The following is a 22,859-nucleotide window of genomic DNA, read 5'->3' on the forward strand; positions in this document are numbered from 1 at the left end:
ATGGTACTCACAATAATTTGAGTCTTGACATTTCTTGCCTTTGTTAAGGCATGTGGAGTTTCGATGATTCCCTTCACCACAGTAATAACACAGTTGCTCCCAATGACGACGATCACGTTCTTCATCAGAAACTTTGGTATAGATGATCTGCATCGGTTCAGGAGCTTCGGGGCATGCCTGGACTTGACTATGGACTGATGGCCATGACTTGGAGCTAATCCAGTTAATTCAGTGAGAGTTGAATCCTCACCCTTACATGCAAGTTCGGCCTGCAGATTGTAGTTCAGTCCCTCTCTGAACACAGTCTTGAGTGAAATTTCATTCCATCCACTTTGGGCTGCTAATGTCCTTTAGTGTATGGCAAAGTCAGCTGCAGAACGTGAACCCTGGCATACATGAAGCAGCTGAACAGAGACATCTTTACCTCCCTCTGGGTAAAGAAACACTTCATGGATCTGGGAAGCAAAGTAATCAAATGACGTTTGAAGCAGATTATCACTCTCCCAAACTGCTGAGGCCTAGTCTAGCGCTTAACCGGCGAGTAGCGTCATCATAAATGCACATTTCTTGGACTCCTGACTGAAAAACTCTTGTTGATTGGAGAAATAGACTTTACATTGATGAAAAAAATCCCTTACATTTCGCTGGCGAGCCATCAAATTTATCAGGAAGAGCGAAACTTACCGGTGTAGCTTGTGGAAATGGAAGAGAGCGGATATAGCGGGTGAGGTTCTCATGTGCAGCTCTTAGGTGGTCCAACTGTTCCTGGAAACAGCCTGGAGCTGAGAAACTTCCACTGGATTCATTGGTGGCAAAGTATTCTGTGAGGGACTCAACATGGAGGTGAAGGTAGAATCCAAATGCAGGAAGTTTATTTACAATCAGCATACAAATCCAAACAGGTAATCAGTCCAACCAGGCAATCAGAGCAAAACAGTAATCCAAAATCAGTAATCCAGTAAAGCAGGCACAATGGTCATAACAAGTAGGCAATGAAACAGACAATGAGAATAACACTTGGTAAGGCAGTAAAACTGGCAATACTTCGCAAGGTCACAATGGCAAGGAATGGTTATTTATATGATACAAACAGGAAGTCACCATAGAAGAAATGGTTCAGTATCAGTATTCGGGAGAGGGCTCCCTCTGGCGGTCGGCTGAAGGCATACCAGCCTCATTCGTTACACATTCTTCTCTGCATATCGCCCCTGCTGTCTAGCAAAAAATGACAAATATTGATCTGTTTCTCACACTCACCTATCATATCACTTCAGAAGATATGGATTTAACTACTGGAGTCATATGGATTACTTTTATGCTGCCTTTATGTGCTTTTTGGAGCATCAAAATTTTGGCCTACAGAGCTGAAATATTCTTCTAAAAATCTTAATTTGTGTTCTGCAGAAGAAAGGAAGTCATACACATCTGGGATGGCATGAGGGTGAGTAAATGATGAGATTTTTGGGTGAACTACCTCTTTAAAGTGATAGCTCAGCCATAATTGAATATTCTGTCATCATTTCCCTACCCTCATGTTGTTCCAAACCAGTGTGATGCTTTGTATTATGTGGAACACAAAAGATGTTAGACAGAATGTTAGGGACTGACAGTCTCAGTCACCATTCACTTTCAGAATATGGAGGGAAAAAAAAGTAAAAGTAAATAGTGACTCTATTTAGCAAACATTCTGTCTAATATCTACTTTGTGTTGTGGGTCATACGGGTTTGGAACAACATAATGGTGAATGATGACAGAATTTCCATTAATAATAATTCTGTAATACATGTTAAATGTGTATTATGTAATGGAATATAGGGTAGATAACGTCCATTATGTAATTTGTGAAAGCAACGAGTTACTCACTACTTGAGAACTCTTATAATTGGATACTTTCTTACTCAAGTAATTATTTATGTTAGTACTTTTACTTCTACTTGAGTAATTACTTTTTAAAGTAACTGTACTTTTACTTGAGTACAGTTTTTGGCTACTCACCCACCTCTGTCCATGGGAATGCTGATCATTACAACTAGGGGTGGGCAATATGACCAAAATCTTATATCATGATATGAGTAATTTGATATCACGATAACTATATATATCACGAATTAGTATTTTTTTTCTATAAAACCAATAAAAAAAAAATTAAAAATCGGTTAACGTAATAAATAACCAGGGCTGGATTGGTAATTTGTCATACCGGGCATTTTCCCGGTGGGCCGACATACTTTGGGGCCGATCAGGGGTGGACTGGCCATCGGGAGAACCGGACTGGCCGGTGGGCCGCCCGCAAAATGGGCCGAATTGGCCACGATAAGCTGAAATGATCCGCCGTGTTATGCAGAACGGGCCACAAAAGGGTGCCGCGATACGCCGAAGGGGGCAGTGATATGCAGAAAAGGACAGCAAACCCCCCCCTCCCCCCGCTCAACAATATCTGGGCCAGCTGCTATGTAAAATCCTGGGCCGATTTCTCTTCCCAGTCCACCCCTGTAAACAACTATATTGTAATGCCTATTTTTGGAAAATCTAGTCAGTGAAATACTTTTAAAATGAAAACTACTTCCTCTTATATAATATTCTATTTATTTAGAACTTGACAAAGTTAAAAATAAAATAAACCCTCAGTTTTAAATCAACCTTACCATAATACTCAATTTCACATTATGCCACATTTCAGTCTATGTTGTTGACCAGTATTACTATAAACTTTCCTCAAGAAACTGAAGATCTTTTCAAAGCGAAGTAACAAAATATTACATAATTTATGTAAAAAAATACACAACGAAAATAACATGTTTTGCAGAAAATTAAATTTTAAATATATTTATAAACACTTAAAAAAATAAAAAATAAAATAAAAAAAGATGGAATTAATGCAGAGCGCATCTTTTGGCTTTTATAATATTCTTTAGCGTGCTTCATTTTAAAGTGTTAAAACAGATTGTTCATATTACCACAAGTGATTATCGTCGCATGGCAGTTTGCAGATTAAATATTTCTAATCTGTGTCAGTTTTTGTTAACCAGATGTCGCACCTGTTTTAATAACAAGCTCCCCTTCATTTTCTTAATTTTTCTTTTGATCACATCAGCAAAAATGTATCAAACGATGGAGACGTACAGATGTGCGTGTAGTCAAGCCTACCTTGGTATGTTAAAGAGATGATCCAGGTGTCTGGATCACAGTGACGCTATCCTGGCAGAGTGGATCAGTCAGATCACGGTGGACTGCTGCATCCTGCGCTGTAGAGCGCTCTGAACCAAGCCGCCAAATCAGAATAGCAAAGAATCAGCTACGAGTTTGTGGGGGTCTTTGCGGCATTGCCTGATCTACATAATTCCATTAGTGAATCTGGTGTTAAACCAGCGCACGCAAATAACCGGCGAATTCATTCCCCGTTCAAGCCTGGTTTCAGTTTCACGTAAAGCCTGCCCACTGACAGATACGGTCACGCTGCACACATGAATATTTACATATCACGATATAGGAAAATCTCCGTCGATTGACACTTTTGTAATGTAGTTGCTGCTGCTGGCAATGATTTAGACGATGACGAAGTGTGGAGAACCCAAGTGCAGTTTATTATATAAGTGTAATCCAAAAACCCTAACCATAAACGTGATCTAATAAAAACATGAACTCGACAACAAAGTTACATTCACATCTACATTCAATACTTGATAAGGGACAATGGAAAACATGAGGGCTTAAATACAAGACATGGGAGAACATAAACCAATGAACAAACAGAACTCTAACAAGATAATTAAACAATAAACCAATGAAAACATGACACATGAACATGGAGGGAAAACATGAAATCACATGACAAGGGAAACAGGAACTACACATTTCAAAATAAAAGACATGAATCAACAAAATACACATGACATATCCCCCCCACTAAGGGGTGGCTCCCGACGCCCCAACACAAACAAAACATGCAAAACATGACATAAATTTAAAGTTCTGTAGGGAGCTGGGTGGGGGGGGGGGGGGTGTCTTGATGCGTGGGGCGTGGCGAGAAAGGGCATGGGACCAGGGCGGAGTCCGTGGGGGGTGGAACCATGAGAGGCTCGAGGGGCGGAGCCATGGAAGGCGGAGCCGTGAGAGGCTCGAGGGGCAGAGCCATGGAACTTGGTGCCCAGAGAGTAGCCGAAGACTCTAAGGGCCAGGGTGGAGCCAATGGCAGGGAGGACCAAGGTGGTGCTGGAGGCTCGGAGGAGCAAGGCAGAGCTGGGGGATCGGAAGACTGAGGTGGAGCCGGTGGGACTGAGGACCAAGGTGGAGCCGTAGGGAAGGAGGTCCCCGGTGGAGCTGACAGATCGGAGGGACGATGCGCAGCCAGAGAATCGGAGATCCAAAGCGGAGCCAGGTGACTGAAAGACCAAGGAGGAGCCAGACAGGCTGAAGGACTGCAGTGGAGCAGAGGGAACGCCGAGCTGAGGCAATGTCGAGGGGCTGACAGGCCAAGGCGAAATCCAGGGCTTGGAGGGTCCAGGCGGGGTCAAAGGGCCGAAAGTTCCCCTTGCCTGCTCAGGAGAACTAAGGGTGGGAACCATATCCAGGTCCAACTGCTCAGGTGTGACTGTGACATGGTATGGAGCAGGCTGAGGCGTTGCGGTGACATGGCATGGAGCAGGCTGAGGCATTGCTGTGACGTGGCATGGAGCAGGCTGATGATTCGGGGCAAAAGATGGCACTAGCTCAGCGACCATAACTAGGAACTCTGGTTTGGCGGCCATGTCGTGGAACTCTGGCTCGGCGGCGGCCATGTCGTGGAACTCTGGCTCGGTGGCGGCCATGTCGTGGAACTCTGGCTCGGCATCCGCCTCCCCCACAGTGAACGTGGAACCAATGATCTGTAGGGCGAGGTCGATATATTGAGCCAGGTTGAGGGAACTGCGACCACCAGGCATCAAGGAGGTGATCGACTCACTTAAACCAAAGCAAAAAATGTCTTTGAGGATGACCTCATTAAAGTTCACCTGGCTGGCCAAATCGCAGAACTCCTCAACATTATCCTCCAAGGGACGATTCCCCTGACATAGCCGTATGAGTCGAACTGCTGGGTTCATAGTCGGTCAAGTATTCTGTAACGTGTGCTGGCTGCGCTGGCAATGATGAAGACGATGACGATAATGAAGTGTAGAGAACCCAAGTGCAGTTTATTATATAAGTGAAATCCAAAAACCCTAACCATAAACGTGATCTAACAAAAACATGAACTTGACATGAACTTGACATAAACTAGACTTTGGGGGTGATATTTGATGCAAATTTAACATTTGATCCTCATGTCAAGAATACTGTTAAAACATCATTCTTCCATCTCAGAAACATTGCAAGACTGCGCCCCATGTTATCTTTCTCGGTGGCTGAAAAACTGATCAATACTTTTGTATTTTCTCGTAGTATTACAATGCTTTACTTGTTGGGGTCTCTAAATCTACCTTAAATAAGTTGCAGTATGTGCAAAACTCTGCTGCTAGAATCTTGAATAGGACCAGGACAAGTGATCACATCTCTCCTATCTTGGAGTCCTTGCACTGGCTCCCTGTCAAGTTTCGTGTAGACTTGAAAATTCTCATGCTTACCTTCAAGGCTTTGCATGGTTTGGCCCCTCAATACTTGTCTGAACATTTAACACCCTACACTCTAATGTGTGATCTCCGCTCCTCCAAATCTGTTTTTTTAACTGTTCCTCCTACTCGTCTGCGTTCTATGGGTGACAGGGCCTTCTCTTCTTTCGCTCCAAAACTGTGGAACTCTCTTCCCTCTGAGGTTAGACATGCTGAATCTTAGTATTTTTAAATCTTCTCTTAAAACTCACTATTTTAGGGTTGCTTTTCTGTAATTATTATGTGATATTATTGTATTATTTTTAAATTGTTCTGATTGCATGTTTTCTTTTTCTTTTTTGTATTTCAATGTATTTTTATTTTTCTCTTGTAAAGTGCTTTGAGATGCAACTTTTAAAGGTGCTACAGAAAATAAAGTTTTATTATTATGCAGGCCAAATTATTTTATTTTGTTAAGTGTACCCTTGGATGGAGAGTGCATGCATACCCAATGTTATTCTGCTTATAAAATCCTGTAGGCCTATCAACTTTCTAACAGATGGAATAAGTTATTTGATTGGAAATGTTAACACAAAGTTAGTTCTAAATAAAAATAAAGTCTAGTAAAACTGTACTTTGGGTGGCAGTGCTGCAAAACTCATGAATATTAATTTTATGCACAATAAAAGATTCTTTTATATCACCTATTTTGATAAAGTCATTCTTAATGACCGATTCAAAAACTCAAATAGATATTTAGCATAATATGGCAATTACATCTCTACATCTGCCACTATCAGTCTTGGGATTTTGTTAGTCAGTAGATGAACACAAAGATCAGCAAACTGATCAAGAACATGACTGGTTGGTCTAGTTGGTCTAAAATAAAAAAAAATAAAAGAAAAAAAAGAAAAAAAAGAAAAAAGCGTGAGCTGCAGAAAAACTATTGACACCAAACAACACTGATAACAGCCACAATGAATATTTATTTGTTTGCCACCCCGGTAGATCTGCCCTTTTAATGGTCAGCTTGTACTGTACAAGCCAAAGGTCCTGGGGGTCCCTAGTGATGAGCTCACACTGTACTTGCCAGGGGTCTGGGTCTCTATAGTCGTCAGATTGCACTGTAATAGCCAGAGGCCCTGGTGTTCACCTTCCTTTAGCAGTCCTGAAGCTTTGAATGCTCCTGATATTCTGAGGCTTTGAGCATTGTTCCCACTCTTGATCTTGATCAGTACAATGGTATAGTAATGGTATCAAATGGTAATACTGTAGCATTTTGAAAATACTGTGGAATTAAATAACAATCTTCATCAAATATCATAGTATTTACCAGGTACTTCAAGTTATTTCAAAGGGTATTATATGTGGTATTACCATGGTAGATGTCCAGACAACTTGGTATTACCATGGAAACATGTACACAAAAAAATAAATAAAAATAAATAAATACCATGGTACCATTTCCAAGAATCAAGGTAATACCATGGTGCTTTTTTCTAACCACTATAAAACGCTCTGACACCAAACTAATATTTTTAAAATGTATATGAATGGGTTTAAATCTGGTAAGATGCACAGCCAAGCATGAACTCTTTTTTTATACCCTAAAGGGGCAGTGTATCCTGGGAGATACAAACAGTAAAACTGATAATAAAAGCAGTATTTTTAAGAAAAACATGGAAATGTTTTATTTTGTCCCTATTGTGTCAGAAAATAAAAATAAATAAATTTTATGAGGTTTCTTTATGGTCTTGCCTTTTTTAAGGTTAAAACAGTCAAATGTATAAGTATATATATATGAATAAATGTATATACTTTGTCAGCCACACTGCCATAGAAAGCAAAAACCATGGTGGGAGGTCACGTGATGCCATACAAGAAGCAGACGTGTGAGCGACGAGCTCTGCGCACTTTGCTAAATTTGTAATTATTTTCATGTTATATTCTGGTGAAATTTGATACACCCAGTTACACATTTGCTCTTTGATGCAAACCATGGAAAAGAAGTCAAAATCCTCGGCTCTGGAGACATTAAAAGACCCTTACGTGTTCAGGATGAAAGCCCCGACAGGCCTACAGACCGGGGACTTGTTTTGGAAGGCGCGGCGGGAGAGGAGATACAGCGTCAGTTGTCCAACATGTCGGTGATGTTGACAAAGGTTCTTGCTGACTTGGAGGATCTCGCTGTAATATGTCAATCGATTACGGCGATGGAAATAAAATTCTCTGAGATAGTTACAAGAGTGACTGATGTTGAGAGAAGAATCGATTTTCTGGAATCTTTGGAGAGGGAATTAAATGCTAATCCGCCCACGACCAAAGTTGATTTGGAACATCTCCTTGAAAAGCTTGAAGATCTTGAGAATAGAAGCCACAGGAATAATGTTAGAATTGTTGGAATCCCTGAGCATGAGGAGATCATAGATATGGTGAAATTCCTAGATGAGCTTTTCCCGAGTCTGCTCGACATAACAGGCCACAAGCTGCAAATCGAGCAAGCTCACAGAGTCCTAGCTCACAGATTTGCTGAGGGAGACAGGCCCCTATCGATTCTGGCCAAATTTCTGAGATCACCTGATAAAGATCTTGTGTTGCGCCAGGCGAGGAGCAAAGGGAAGCTTTCTTGGAAGAACCATAATATTTTCTTGTTCCTAGACTTTGCGAGTTTGACAAGAGAGAAACGTGATCGGTTCAAGGAATGTAAGAAACTCTTGCATCGGCGAAAGATCTCGTTCGCTCTGATGTTTCCGGCCAAACGGAGAATAGAAACAAAGGTCAGTCGCAAAGTATTTACATGTCCCAATCAGGCAATGTCTTTTATTGAATCAATGAGCGAGTTAACTGCGTTGGCTCCGCCGAGCAGCTGGAGTTTGTTTTGTGAATAACACTTTTCCTTAAAGAAACTTTTGCATTGAAGTTCCCGGCCAGTTTGAGAGTGGACACTACGGATGACCGCAAAATATCTACATGCTCACACAAAGGATGTCTTTTATAAAGTTGACGGATTGTGTAAGTCATGGAATATACGTTTATGCGGCCTCCGAGTGAATTGACACGACCATCTGGGGAACCGGGATGCCGGATTTGTTTCCTTTTGTATTGGTTCCGCCTAGAGGCTGGAGCTTGATCTGTTGAATAACACTCCTTTGGAACAGCTGTGGATTAATCTGTTCATTCTTTGTGCTTATTTGTCCTGCTGGCTTTGGTTTGTTTTGTTGAGTATTTTTACGGGACATTGGAATGATTACGTCATCCGCTGAACTCATAACAGCTGGCTCACTGAACATTCGTTTGTCTGTCCGAGGAATCTGAACGGTTTTATATCAGCTGGAATTTGATTTGTGGAAGATCACACCTTTGAGACAGTTCTGTGAATGTATTTACATGTCCTTTGGGTTTATTCTTCCTATTTGCTGGGGTTTATTTTACAAAGTATTTTCTGTTATGTAATTTTGCCTCACAAATTTGTGAGGCAAAATTGAGCAATCTGATGGCAAAGTTGTTATGGGGGCTCGTGGGCATTCATGGACCTTTTGAGTTTAAAGGGATTGTCACCGGTTGGCGCTTTCGTGCGCGGGGTTAATGCACACGTTTTTCTTTTTTCTGTTTGTCTTGTTCGGGGGGAAGTTTGGGGTTTGATTGTTTCACTAATGGGGAATGTGGTCTGTATAATTTTGTTTTTGACACACAATTTATTTTTTCTTCTATATCAAAATGTCAGATGTTAAAATGAGTGTACTATCTCTCTCCACATGAAATGTAAATGGGTTGGGGCACCCCATAAAAAGAAGGAAAGTTATTACTTTTCTTAAACGTAAGAAATATGATATAGTGTTTCTTCAAGAAACACATCTCTCCCTGCTGGAAGCTGAAAAATTTGGGAAAATATGGGGTGGACATGTTTTTTTTAGTGCTGGCTCAAGTCAGAACAAGGGAGTCATTATATTGGTAAATAAACATTTACAATTCAAATGTCTCAAACAGGTTAAAGATAAATTAGGAAGAGCCATTATTGTTTTAGCTGAATTTCAAGGGCAAAGGTTGATTTTGATATAATATTGGGAGGAGACTTTAATCTTTTGGTGGACTCAGTCCTTGATCACAGTGAAGCAAAAGTGTGTAAACCCCCTAGAGCAACTTGGGACTGAGACGCCTTGCGGCGAGCCACCCTCCGCTCTCTCAGGCGATTGTGCAGGCGGATGGCCATCGTAATGAGGGACTCGAGATCAGCAGCTGGTTCTCGGGTGGCTAACTCATCTTGAAGGGGCTCGGACAGCCCTCCTTGAAAGCAGACCATCAATGCCTCATTGTTCCATCCACTTCCTGCCGCAATGGTCCGAAACTTGATGGCGAAATCTGCGGTGCTGCGGGAGCCTTGATTGAGAGTAAGCAGACGCTTGGAAGCTTCCTGACCACTGACTGGATGGTCAAACACTTGCTTGAACTCTTCTTCAAAGGCCGCGTAGGACGCACAACAGGCATCCTGGGATTGCCACACTGCAGAGGCCCAGGAGAGTGCCTTGTCTGAGAGAAGGGTAATTATGTAAGCAATCTTGGAGCGGTCTGTAGGAAAACTTGAGGGCTGGAGCTCGAAGGTCAGATAGCATTGGGTGAGGAAACCCTGGCAGGAACTAGGATCCCCAGCAAAGGGCTTGGGAAGTGGTAATCAAGGCTCTGCAACTGAAGTAGGCCTGTTGCCACTCAGGGGTGAAGCAGAGGGAGGCAAAGCACGCCGTTCAAAGAGCTGGCAGATGGAACCCATCACATCAGCCAGGAGTTGAGAGTGTTTGGTCATTAGGTCCTCCTGATGGCTGAGAACTGCTTCATGGCTCTGGAAAGATGACTCGTGTTGGGCAATCACTGCCAACAGGTCCTTGGAGGTGAGTGTTTCTGGGTCCATGTTGTGACTCGGTTTTTCTGTCACGAACCTGGGTAGCTGGTGAGGTGGTTGAGAGATCTACCACTGAGCCACGGGAGTGGTAATGTTGGACCCAAATGAAACACTTAAGGCAGTATTCCAGGAGATGTAGATTTATTAAAAAAAAAGGTCCTTGCAAAAATGAATCAACAAAAGTTTTTCTCGGACCGAGGTATAAACCACATAAACAAAAAAAAAAAAACAATGGGCAAAACCAAAGGAGAAAATAAAACTCCACGAGGGGAGAAAACAAAGCCAGTGAACAATTACAATCAGTGAAAGGAACTCAGGATATCTTACTTGGGGTAGCTAGAGAGGCTTTAGTGAGACAAGGCAGGAAACACAGGGCAGAGACTCAAAAACCGAGTGAGGAACCAAGGGAAAAAGCACAACTTAAATACACTGGGGGAAACAAGGCACAGGTGAGCTGGATAACGCTAACAAGGCCACACGAGGAAGAACTAAGGTAGAGGAGAACACAGGGGACCTCTAGAGGCATGGAGACAAATTACAGGAGGTAGGATGCTGACAGTTTGTGTGTCTTCGTCAATTGTATTTGACCACTGGGGTATCTGTTTGTGTTGGGTGGTGGGGTGGGGTGGGGTGGTTAATGTTCGGGAGGAAGGGTTGTAAATAATATAATATGATTCCAATTATTCTGTTATTTTTATATATATATATATATATATATATATATTTGTTTTTTTATATATATATTATATGGAATCAATAAAAACTTTTAATACAAAAAAAAAAGAAAAAAAGAAAAAAGAAAAAAAATACATTATATTTATACACACATCCACACTTCTGCAGGTATATATACTGAATATCTCTGGTAGATTGAACGTTACGGTATCAGTAAATATAATATATATGCTATGTGCAGGAAAGTATTTTGTCCTGTCTTGATATTTTAGAGACTCACAATCATTCTAAAATCCTTTTGAAATAACAATAACAAAATTCTAGTGTTAGATTAATTACTTTTCAACTGAGTAGGAGTCAGGGGCGTCATGCACCTAATTTGTTTGAGGGGGCACGAAGGTCAGCACCGCAACCCTAATCCAACCGGACCCTCCCTCCCCACCTTCTAAAAATCCCGGAAAACAGTATCACTTTTTTTATTTTTTTATTAACTACTACATTTGCAGCAGTTTGTCAGTCATTGTCTATTTGGTTACATTTTATGAGTTGGCGTGTCTAACATCTTGAGGCAGTTTTAGATACATTTTTTGCGATCTTGCCACCTCTTTTTTTGCAAACACTTTCCAGACATGACATGAGAGGTGGTGCAAAAGGCGCCAGCACAAACACAATGATGCCCACAACTGCTTCAGTTCAATAGAGAGTGAAAACATGTAGCCTATCTCTAAATGAGGAAAGCATTTAAATATTGTATTCTGTGTTCAGTGTAAATAAAACTAAGAAAATTAACTTAATAAAATGGTTTGCATATCTCTAAGAGTGGGTTATTTCTTCATGACATATTTTAACCTTGAATATGGTCTTAAATGTCTTAAATATGATCACACAATGCATATAGTGATTTTTTGTAAAAGTTTGAAATATACAAAAAACAAGGCACCAAAACATTATGATAAACATATCAACTAAACTGAGCAGACAACAACATTATGGTAAAGGAGGTAAAACAAAAAGTAAGAAAAAAAAATTTTTTTTGGGAACCAAAGTTAGGTCATTCCAAGGCTTTCTAATAAATTAAAAATTAAGTGTCATTCTTCTCCTTAATACATCTCAATGAACTAAAAAACAAATGTACTTTATTAAAAAAAATATTGAAAACAGGTCTTCATAAATTTAGCTTTATGTATTAAAAACAATTGCCAGTATAATTATGTAATTAATAATACACTCCTTGTCTTTGTTTCCAATGTACTATATAGGGAATATGGAGCGATCAATAAGACTGTTCGGGAACTGACTAAAAGCTAAATGTCAGCTGATTAAAGTCATGTGTCTGAGTGGTCAATGACACACAGCAGCCGCGAAAATGTAAAATAGTTTTATCTTGCACATTGAAAATAAGGAAAAAGCTGCTACAGAGCAACCATGTATCATTCAAATAAGATTTTGGAAGTTCAGATAAACCATTTAAAATCCCTCTCACTCTGAATGGGCATGACGCCTCTGACAGGAGTAATTCCATCTATGGAAAACTAAATAAAACAGGATTTTTCTCACTGCAAAGAACGGAGAGAACAGGCTTGCATTCTTATGAAGACAAGTCTTGCCAAGCTACCAGGAGGACATAAAACACATCTATTGTGAGCTTTGAGATGTTCTGAGATCTTCCTGCTGCGCAACTGACCGTCATAGCACATTTTTAGCCAGTGAGAGAACTAGTGGCATTATCACAAACCAGTGACAGCATTATTATTATCACACCAGTGAGGTATTGTAGGACTAGTGACACGTAGAAAGAATAAAGTCTGTTAACACTCATTCCCTCCTTGTGTTGAACACTTTATTTAAATCATGCCCAACAGAACAACAAATGGTGACACAGTATAACGACTCTCATGAGCCTTCAGACTTTCGAGCTTACAGCGGGAAATTCATTAGGGAAAGCACAACTATAAATGTCCTTCATCTGGCACCGTAGTACTGGTTTTTATTCCCACAAGTCACCATCCAATGCATCCTCTATTTTCATCCTGATCAAGAACACATCTGGGGAATTTTATGTATTCATGGCACTTGTGTTCTTGAGTATTGGAACTGAACTTTGGCATGGATGATAACATCGAAATGTAAAAACACAAAAGGAGTGTAATGATGGAGAGGCGGAAGCCGAGGAAGAATCCATATGCGGATGTTTATTCAAACAGTCCATCGAAATCCAAACACAGTGTCAGAAAAACAGGCAGTGAGGTCAAAAACATAGTAAAGCAGTCCAACCAGGCAAACAGGCAAAAGGGGAGATCCAAAAGAGTAGTCAAAACAAACAGGTCAAAACATTAGGCAATAAGGCAATGATATAAACGCTTGGTAAGGCAGATGATCTGGCAATACTTCGCAATATAGGAATGAGCATGCATGGCTTATATACTAGGCAAACAGGAAATGACAATACAGGAACTGATGAGGCAGGAAACAGGAAGTGACAGTTCAGAATTCAGGTGAGGGTTCTGGTGGGCAGGAGACCGCTCAGATGTTACAGAACCCCCCCTCTAGGAGCGACTCCTGGTGCTCGGCGTGGACGTCCCCGTGGTCGTGGCGCTGGGCGGTCTGGCCTGGCTTGATGAAATTCCTCTATGAGTGAGGGGTCCAGAATATCAGAAGCAGGTATCCATGATCTCTCCTCAGGCCCGTATCCCTCCCAGTCCACCAGGTATTGGAGCCGACCCCCTCTACGCCTCGAGTCCAGCAGCATGTTCACCCTATAAGCTGACGATCCGTCAATGTCCAGCGGAGGCGGTGGTTCTTGAGACTCAGCGTTGGGATCAGCATTCAGGTGGACCGGTTTGAGGAGCGAGACATGAAATGATGGAGAGATGCGGTAGTTAGCAGGAAGCTCAAGCTGATATGTAACCTCATTTATCTGTTTTACGATTTTGAATGGGCCAACATACCTTGGGCTGAGCTTCTTGCTCAGCAGACGTAACTTGATGTCCCTCGTAGAGAGCCAGACCCTCTGTCCCGGTTGGTAGCGAGGATGTGGGCGCCGTCTTCGGTTAGCCTGGAGTTCTTGCCTTTGTATGGCTCTTTGAAGATGGACATGAGCGCTATCCCATACCCTCTCGCTACGACGTATCCAGTCGTTGACCACAGGAACGGAGGAAGGGTCGCCAGACCACGGAAACAAAGGAGGTTGATATCCTAGCACACATTGGAATGGGGTTAGTCCTGTAGAGGCATGGGTTAATGAATTCTGTGCATATTCTGCCCATGGCAAGAACTCTGCCCACCGATTCTGTTCCCGGCTACAGTATGTTCTCAGATATCTACCGATTTCTTGATTCAGTCTCTCGACTTGACCGTTTGACTGAGGGTGATATCCTGATGTCAGACTCACATTGATGTCTAATTGTCGGCAGAAGGCTTTCCAAACCTGAGATGTGAATTGAGTCCCCCGATCAGAGACGATGTCTTCAGGTAAACCATAGATGCGGAAAACCTGGTGAAACAGGGCTTGAGCCATTTCCATGGCGGTTGGCAGACCCTTGAGGGGAATAAGATGGCAAGACTTGGAGAATCTATCAATGATGACAAGAATTGTTGTGAAATTTTCAGATGGAGGGAGATCAGTAACAAAGTCTATTGACAAATGAGACCATGGACGTTGCGGGATGGGTAGTGGTTGCAGAAGACCAGATGGCAGTTCCTTGGGGGTCTTTGATTGTGCACAAACTTGGCAGGCTTTCATGTAATCAGTTATATCTCTGTTCATCGTTGACCACCAGAAAGCGTTGTGGATTAATTTGATTGTGCGTGAGATACCTGGATGACCTGAGGTGATGGAGGTATGAACCCATTGCATGACCCGTTGTCGTAGTTCCTGGGGAACATATTGTTTGTTCGAGGGGCACATAGCAGGCGGAGGATTTTGCTGCGTGGCTCTTTGGATCTCCTCCATGATGTCCCAGTTCACAGGAGCAATAATTACAGAAGAAGGGAGAATGGGTTCAGGAGAATGATCTTGGAGAGGAGGGTCATGGCATCTGGAGAGGGCATCTGCCTTGCTATTCTTACTTCCTGGGCGATATGTCACAGTAAATTGGAATCTTGAAAATAACAGTGACCATCTGGCCTGATGTGAGTTTAATCTCTTGGCACTCTTTACATACTCAAGATTTTTGTGATCGGTGATAACCTGGAACAGGTGAATGGCTCCCTCCAACCAGTGTCTCCACTCCTCTATCGCAGCTTTCATGGACAGTAACTCCTTATTTCCAACATCATAGTTTCTTTCGGCAGAAGTGAGTTTTCTTGAAAAAAAATGCACATGGGTACAACTTAGCTGGTTGACCCTGACGCTGTGACAGTACTGCTCCAATTCTGCAGTCAGATGCATCCACCTCCACTACAAATGGGAGGTTAGGGTCAGGGTGTTTCAGGATAGGTGCCGAAGTAAAACTTGACTTGAGTTTTGTGAAGGCGATGGTGGCTTAATTTGTCCACTTTAACTTGGATGTTTTCCCTCTCATAAGAGACGTCAAAGGAGAGGCGATCATGCTGTAATTCCTGATGAAACGGCGGTAGAAGTTGGCAAAACCTAGAAATCTTTGAAGTTCCTTGATTGTGGATGGTTGGGGCCATTCTGTGACTGCCTGGATCTTGGTAGTGTCCATTTCCACTCCCTGATGACTTGTGATATCCCAAGAACATTGTTTTCTGAACATGGAACTCACACTTCTCAACTTTTACATAGAGTTGATGCTTAAGAAGACGAGAGAGGATGTTTCGGACATGTTCAATGTGTTCAGCTTCCGACTTGGAGTAAATCAGGATATCGTCAATGTAGGCAATAACATACTGGTTCAAGATGTCTCTGAAGATATCGTTAATGAATGACTGAAACACAGCTGGCGCGTTGGCTAGTCCAAACGGCATCACCAAGTACTCATAGTGACCTCTGGTGGTGTGAAATGTAGTCTTCCACTCATCACCTTCCTTAATCCGGATGAGATTATAAGCACTTCTTAAATCTAACTTGGTGTATATCTTTGCTTCACGAAGTTGTTCTAGGGCAGCAGGAACAAGAGGGAGCGGATAGCGGAATTTCACCATCACGTTAATCAATGCATGGTCATAGACCTCCGTCCTTCTTCTCAACGAAGAAGAAACCTGCTGCTGCTGGTGAGGTTGAAGGTCGAATGAATCCAGAGTTAATAGCCTCTTCGATGTAATCTTCCATGGCTTGAGATTCTTGACGCGATAGTGGGTAGACTTTACTCTTAGGTGGCATGGCATTGGGCAGAAGGTCGATGGTGCAATCCCAGGGGTGGTGTGGTGGTAGCTGTGTAGCTTTGACTTTGCTGAATACCTCTAAGTAGTCGTGATAGCAAGTAGGAATTTTGGGACTGGGGGCAGTGAGCGGACTCTCAACACTCGTGGCGAGACATGGTCTTGGCATATTGATGTTCATGCAATGGGTTAGGCAGAATTTGGACCAGTGAGACAGTTCTCCATGATACCATGATAGTACAGGATCGTGAACAGATAACCATGGATGTCCAAGATTGATTTCATACCTGGATGAGTCAATGATGTAGAGTGATATGTTTTCACTATGGAACAGACCAATCTGTAGCTGTGCAGGTGCAGTTTGTCGGGTGATACCTCCCTCAATGGGTTTATTGTTGACATTAGTGATGCAAATTGTGGGAACACAGGGTAACGTAGGTAGACTGTATTTCTTGACAATATCTTTGTTGATCAAACTCAGAGCAGCACCAGAGTCAATCAACGCTGTCAAGGTAATGGGACCATCTTTAGTAGTCAGCTGAACAGGAATCAACAACGATTTTGAAATCTGAAGAGAGCATTGATTAACACTCTCCCATCTGGTAGTAGTGGTGGCTCTCCCGACTTTGTGTGGGCAATCTAAGTTACGGTGGCCTGCTTCACCGCAGTAAAAACACAGATCATGTTGGCGGCGTCGAATTCTCTCTTCATCAGATAGATGTGCATAGCCTATTTGCATGGGTTCTTGGTTGACGGTTGGTGTAGTGAGGAAGTGTGTGTGAGGCAGATGAGCAGATTTCCTCTTAGGAGTGTTTCTCAACAGGTTATCTATCTTGATAGCCATAGTAACAAACTCAGAGAACGTTAAATCCTCACCCTTGCAGGCCAGTTCCATCTGAAGCTCAAGGTTTTAACTTTGTTTGAAAACAGCTCTTAGAGATACATCATTCCATCCACTTTGAGCGGCAAGGGTTCTAAATTCAATAGCGAAGTCTGCAGCGGTACGGTTGCCTTGAGACGTGTAACAATTGAGTGGAAATATCCTTTCCCCCCTCAGGATATTCAAACACATCTCTGAGTAGTTGTAAGAAGTATGCAGAGGAGGAACGAAACTGTGAATCTGTCTCCCAAACCGCTGCAGCCCAATCAATCGCTTTACCAGATAACAATGACATCAGAAAAGTGCATTTACTTGCTTCATTTTGAAACTGATCTCTCTGGCTTTCAACATAAATGCGTGCTTGTCTGATAAAACCACGACATTGTCCTGCAGAGCCATCAAACTTGTCTGGCAAAGCCAGTCTTACCGTTGGTGGTGTAGCTGAAGGAAGCAATCAAATATAGTGGGTCAAATGATCGTTTGCCGACTGCAGCTTGTTGAGCTGCTCTTGGTAGTTCTTCAGCATCTCGCTCTGATAAGCGAACGCCGCTTGAAGCTGAGAAACTTCCGCTGGATTCATAGTGTGCAAAGTATTCTGTAATGATGGAGAGGCGGAAGCCGAGGAAGAATCCATATGCGGATGTTTATTCAAACAGTCCATCGAAATCCAAACACAGTGTCAGAAAAACAGGCAGTGAGGTCAAAAACACAGTAAAGCAGTCCAACCAGGCAAACAGGCAAAAGGGGAGATCCAAAAGAGTAGTCAAAACAAACAGGTCAAAACACTAGGCAATAAGGCAATAAGGCAATAAGGCAATAAGGCAATAAGGCAATAAGGCAATAAGGCAATAAGGCAATAAGGCAATAAGGCAATAAGGCAATGATATAAACACTTGGTAAGGCAGATGATCTAGCAATACTTCGCAATATAGGAATGAGCATGCATGGCTTATATACTAGGCAAACAGGAAATGACAATACAGGAACTGATGTGGCAGGAAACAGGAAGTGACAGTTCAGAATTCAGGTGAGGGCTCCCTCTGGTGGGCAGGAGACCGCTCAGATGTTACAAGGAGTTTATAGTTGCACACAGTAATGTATTAACATCAGACTAAAAAGTGCTATATACACAAAACTAAGCAAGTGATCCATCACTGACAATCAGGAAAAAAATTACATTACCTCGTTCGCCATGATTTTTCCTCTGGCACAAAACTCCATGAGGACCAGCAGCTGGGACTGTTGGGTAGTACACCACTGAGGCCAATTGTGCAAGACCATTACAAGACATGCCCACTACAAGTTACGCCCCCCTTCAAATAACCAGCGAAATGATCAAGTCTTGTAACAGTTGGATATCACATATTCTTATACACTGTTTGTTGTGTTTATTTGGAGTCCCTCAGCAACCGTACACCTAATCTACCCTTAAACCTGACCACAAAGTTGAAAAAATGTGAAGTTTGTACAATAGTAAATATACCACAACTTAAAAGTTCTATTTTATAGAATCAGAAGGGTGCATCAAGGGCGCTAAAATGTCATGTAAATAAGTATGTAAATGTATTTTAATTAGGCAGAATGCTTAATACGTAGCATTTCCCAATAAAGTAAAAGAGCAGAAGTGTTTGGATCTTCCCTATTTCATATTCAAGACCTTTGTTGACTGCATCATTATTAAAAAAATAATTGCTAATTGGCAGGTGTTTTTATTATTATTATTATTATTATCTGAGAGAAAGTGGTGTGCTGCCTATGTGTCAAATGCTGTAACACAAATTCTTTCCTAAAACAGAGACAACATTTAACTTAGGACAGATTTTTAAAACTGCTGCCAGAAATGATATTTCAGTTAAGTAACAGCGATTATTGTGAATGATTGGACAACCTCATTCCTATTGTTTGATTTCTTGAAAACATATTTCTTTTAACTAGAATGCATGCAACATTACCCCCTTAAAATGCATGTGGGTTGAGACCCAGGTGAAATCTAGATGCTTGTTCTTTATAAAACTCTTTTTTCTCCAAAGAAAATTAATTGTAATTATGATTTTATTAATCATTTAACATTTTAAATTATATATATTTTATTACATTCTGAAGAGTTTCACACAGATTAAAAATGAAGAAGGACTTTTGGCTGATAGTGTAAAAAAGGCTTTAGAACAGAAATATAGGGAATTTCCATGTTCGGTGGTAAAATATGAAATGTCTCAACCCTACCCACACAAACACATACATATAAGTACCAGTGGACTTGCATTAAATGTTTAAAAAACATCAACTTGGCTATAAACTTGTAAAATGAAAGCCATATGTACTTGATTGCCGTATGACACTATATTTCTGTATTACTCTATGTATATATACAGTATATGTTAATAGGAGTGGTGAGGCATACTGAATGAATAAAAGTTACATTAATCAACAATCAATCAACATTTATTTATAAAGCTAGTTTTGTTCCAAAGTGCTGTACAATAGAGAAAATGAAACACGATAATAAAGTGGAAAAATATCAAGAATAAAAACAATAAAACAGCATATACATAAAAATCACAGTCAAGAAACATCCATCATTTAAACATTTTCAAAAGCTAAAGAATAAAAATATGATTTAAGGGAAAATAGCTAACAATGAAGCAGACCTCACATGATAAGGTAGACTATTCCAAAGTTTGGGTCCAGCCATAGAAAAGGCCCAATCACCCTTGGATTTACAATGACAACGGGGGACAGACAAAAATAATTGATTGGAAGATCTGAGCGCTCTGGTTGGAGAGTAAGGGTGGAGAAGGTCACAAAGGTATTTTGGTGCAAGACCAAACACTGCATTAAAAACCTGGCTGCCACATTGTGAACAATTTGTAAGCGAGATAAAGCACATTGAGAAAAGCCAATGTACAGTGAATTACAAGAGTTACAGTTTCAAACACGTTAAGAAATGGTCCAGGAGCTATTCCACTGTGTCCTAGTTGTGAACCAGGTAGCCAATATCTGGTTGAAACATGGGGACAGTCCCTGAATGGGTGTAATGTCATGTACTTGGATAAAAGCATCGGCTGACTGACAACTTTCTATACTTGAATACTACACATAAGTATGACCGCAGATATGGTATTTAACATATATTTAGTTACATAACAAATGGAAACTGAAAACAATTTATTACAAGAGTAATACTAGTGTTAAATTCATTGAATACCATTGTAATCATATGCGGGTCATTTAGGACCCACATACTGTATGCGTTATTGGGATAGTGATCCAAATTCTCTTATAATTGAAAAAACATTCAACTAAATGTTAATAAAGTCAGTTCACATGGTCCAAGACATCTTAACTGAGGAATACCTGGAGTGGGAGATCAAAAGACCACTTTATGTAAAAATTATATTCAAAAAGTATGGACAGCAGTACAATTTTTTGACCCACATATGCATTCTAGGGGCACCCATAATTCTGTAAACATATTACCTTAATTCATTTTATGCATTTTATAAACTTCACATTTTATACACTTCATTGTCTCCTTAAGTATTCATATATTTATTCAGAGAGACAATCAGAGAGGCATTTATTTATTTCAGGAGTAACTATTATTTTGAGTTAATGTTCTTGATTCAGTAGAAGAGATGTTAGAAGGCTAGTGAAGCTTACCAACTGCTGGGCCTTTACTTAGTTCATATCATCTTCTGGACAAAGATATGGGTGTGAACAATGTATTAGTAAAAATGGTTCACGTTTCTGGTTTTCACAGTTCATTATAAAATCTGGGTTTTTAAAATTGTTCTATTGCTTTGCACCAAAGTTCTTTTAAGTTGCCATAGGTAATGCTGCCATTTAAAAGCATCTCGGACTCATCACTTTCACAAATTTAAATTCCTCTCTTCTGAGTTCTCTGCTGAGGATCTGTAAAATTGAACTTGTTTACTGTACCTTTATGCTTGACTAACAATTGTGTGAATGGTGTATCATTAAACAGGTACAAAGATGATCAGTCAAAGGTTGGAGATATTTGCTATACTTCTAATGGGCATATTTTACTTGGTTGTCATCTTCTACACAAATTACCTTGACTTGAGCCTCACACACTACAGCAGAGATCCAGGTGAAAAACTCCATTACCAAACTGATGTGTACATATCAATAACTCCCCAGACTCTGTTTTCAAGTTGTGAGAAGAATGTTTCTGCATCTAAAGTGGATGGATTTTCTACACTGTCAAAACATATCCAAGACTTCTTGCTGTACCGCCACTGTAGGGAGTTTCCCATGCTTCTAAATGTCCCAAACAAGTGTGGAGGCCCCAGAACTCAGCAGATGTCTACTGGTCATCAAGAGCTCTCCTGAAAATTATGAAAGATGAGAGGTTCTGCGGGAAACATGGGCTACAGAACAACAGTACAATGGTGTGTGGATCCGTCGGGTCTTCATTAGTGGAACTACTGGAACTGGTTTGGAGAAGCTCAGATTGAATAAACTACTGAAATTTGAGAACCATAAAAAACAAAGACATTTAACAGTGGGACTTCAATGATTCCTCACACTGAAGCAGATCCTGTTCTTATTGTGGATGGATAAATGGTGCCCACATGCCAGGTTTCTTTTAAATGGTGATGATGACGTTTTTGCCAACACGTTTAATGTGTTGCATTATCTTCAAGGTCTGAAGGACAATAATGGAAGTAAACATTTGTATGTAGGGCAACTCATGGAGAATACAAGACCGTTCAGACACTCTTCAAGCAAATACTATGTCCCAGTGCAGGTACACCACTCTGATAGATATCCTCCATACTTTACTGGTGGAGGCTTTCTTCTATCCAGCTTTACAGCCAGAACTATCTACAATATGTCTCTTTCTGTTAGTCTGATGCCCATTGATGATGCTTATATAAGAACGTGCTTGGAAAAGGCAGACCATAAACCCACATCCCACTTAGGTGTGGAACTGATGGTCTGAATATATTGAAGATTGACAAATATCACTCTTGTTTTTATAGAAAAATGCTTCTAGTCCACATATTTCTGCCACACCAAATATTCTGGATGTGGAATGAAATACAAGATCCACATTTAAAATGTGGCAGAACCAACTCTCTCTGAAAGAGAAAGTTAATGGAGGAACAAAATAACTTATTTTCACGTTTTGAACTAGGCTGCAATATAATTAGCTTTGCAAATAAGCAGTTCCTCAGCGCTTTACTTCACCATCAACAGTCTCAACTTACTGCTTTAATTTGTTTGACATGTGATGCTACTGAAATAGGTTGTTGTGTTTGCCAGAAGAGGCCTAAGTGTTACCCAGTACCTCTTATGGCAACTCATAATTTACCTTTTTTTAATAACCAGGAAACAGGAGGTGGTGGCAATGACAACCAGGATGCAGGGCTGCAAATGTCTGTTTTTTATTAAACATACAAGGAAAATAAATAATAAAAAAGTGGGGATGAATAAACTAGAGCATTTGCAAGTGAAAACAAGCAGGTGCATTCAGCCTTCTTACTGATAAATGTATGAACAAAGATGTACTGTAAAACATGTACACTATGTAAATGT

At 40.9% G+C, this 22,859-nt stretch overlaps 1 pseudogene; it reads left to right on the top strand.

Moving 5' to 3' along the window:
• The first annotated feature begins 21,290 nt into the window (after positions 1-21,290).
• LOC127424077 (N-acetyllactosaminide beta-1,3-N-acetylglucosaminyltransferase 3-like) lies at positions 21,291-22,406 on the top strand (annotated as a pseudogene).
• Positions 22,407-22,859: the final 453 nt, after the last annotated feature.

Source organism: Myxocyprinus asiaticus, chromosome 33 (genome assembly GCF_019703515.2).
Source record: "Myxocyprinus asiaticus isolate MX2 ecotype Aquarium Trade chromosome 33, UBuf_Myxa_2, whole genome shotgun sequence".
Lineage (NCBI taxonomy): Eukaryota > Metazoa > Chordata > Actinopteri > Cypriniformes > Catostomidae > Myxocyprinus > Myxocyprinus asiaticus.